Source organism: Aethalodelphis obliquidens, unplaced genomic scaffold, assembly GCF_003676395.1.
Source record: "Aethalodelphis obliquidens isolate GAN/ISIS:26980383/991018 unplaced genomic scaffold, ASM367639v1 scaffold33, whole genome shotgun sequence".
Classification (NCBI taxonomy): Eukaryota; Metazoa; Chordata; class Mammalia; order Artiodactyla; family Delphinidae; genus Aethalodelphis; species Aethalodelphis obliquidens.
In genome coordinates, this window is record NW_020837977.1 from 18,698,196 (window position 1) to 18,700,271 (window position 2,076).

Here is a 2,076-nt window from a genome sequence, read left to right on the forward strand (position 1 = left end):
AGGACGGTACTTAATTTCCTGCGTATACAGGTGGTATTAGTGCCAAAGCTGAATGGCCCTGCAGGAATCAGCTCTAGACTTGGGTTTAACATCCCTATCAATTTACTGGTTATCCTGAAAAAGCGGTATATTACCTGCTAATTTAAAACTGCAGTTACAAAGGATAGTCGATTGGCAATGGGACAACAGAGCTGAGAGCAGCTAAAATGCAAAAGTGCCAAGAATTTCTAGGCATATCCAGAGAGAAAGAAGCTTATACAGCATAAAAAGGTGCAAATTAATTATGGATCTCCACTGCTTAGAAAAATTGAAGAAAAAAATATAAATTTACTTTGTTCATTGTAACGTCCCAAAATAATAATAAATATAATTTACTAATATGAAAGAAAAAAACCCACACACTGAGACGTGTGTCCTTGCCACTGCCCTTCATCTACCCAATAACTAATTGGGATGCTTTAGTTATTAGTCCTGATTTCCCTCTTAAAAAATATTCTCTCTTTTGTTACGATTGATTCTTATGGCAAAGGGATTGTAATTAAAACCTTAAGAAAATACTGCTGAAAGTAAGCGATCATCAACTCCCCACCAACACACACACGCACACAGACCCACCCACACACACCCATGGAGTGGGAGAGGGAGAGAGAGAGAAAGAGAATGAGAGCTCAAGGCAATTGTCTCAGCTTGGTTACCTCCCCAGACAAAGGCTGGGCCGAGAGCTGCATCTTTGGAAACTTGCATGCAGAGTTTGGGTGTCGATTTGAGGTGAGCAGGTTTAACAGTAGGTTGGTCTCCGTGTCACCGTGTAAGGGAGTGGAAGAAATGGCTTTGGACAAACAGAGGGGTTGAACTGTGGTGCATTTGCGGCAGAGGAAACAGTCAGTCCCTCAGTGAGCTCTGAGCCTGAGATGGCCTTGCGGAGTGGTCCCGAACTGGGGCAAGGGGAGAAGCTTCGTGCTCCAGGCCTGGCCAGTCATTGAGTATTAACCGGCCCCAAGAGAGTAGTGTATCCTCGAGTAATGCGGCGCCTCAGTCTCAAGCGATTATCAGAGTCAGCGACGAACAGTAGCTGCAGCCCTGGAACCCGAGGGCCTGCCTTCTCTCGGGTGGGCGGGGCAGAGTGCCCTGTCATCCACTGCAGCTTGCACGAAAGTGATCCACGAGGACAGAGATGGGGTTGGGAGGACTGGGAAGGGTCAGATGGAGAGGGGGAGGCAGCCAGCCGAAGCACTAGTTCACACCGAGCTGGTCGCTGCTCTGGGTACCCGGGGCTCTTGTTGAGAGCCGCCTGGAGAACTTTGCAGAATGCACAAGAGCGTGCATCTCCGACACGGAAAATGGAGCACTTATGCGTTGGCTCCACTGCCCGGTGGACAATGGGGTTGCTCCAGGGACGTTCACTCCCTCACACTTGTAGATCTGTGCTTGTGCTGGAATAGCTGAGCAGACTCCTGCAGGACCCCCACGTAACCGCAGCTAAAGCATTAGAGCCGAAAGCAAGGGCCACGCGCTTAATGTCTCTCAGGCTACACCCCTTGCCAGAGCAGGGGCCAGAGCAAGACAGTGGGCTGGGATGGTATCAGATAAGAAGTAAATCATAGTAGCGTTGCCTTTTCCTTTCATAATAACTGCCTGACAGAAGACCTTCATTGTTTCTTGCTTGATTGGCAGACTCATAACTGGGAATTCAATAGTTATTGGCTTTATGCCCAGTTGTGTTTTCCCACATGTATTGCCACCAAGAATAATGTGTTGTATTTGGGCAAAGCTTGATGAACATCTTTGAAACAATGTTGAACAGAGTCTAAGAACTTTACCCTTTATCTGCTTCAGATCGAAAGAGATTTAGTAAGAGGTATTCAAGCTTTTATATTGGCCTTTATAATGAAGAGTTTGGTAGTGCATGTTTCCTCATTTATCCAGCATCCTCGGGGAAGTATCTAGTGTACATACGTAAGATTTCCAAGTAACTAAACTTTACAGAATTGTAGAAAGGAATGTCATACTCGAGAACATCTAATGAAATTCTCCTTATTTTCAGTTGGGTGAACTGATGCCAACGCAGACTACATC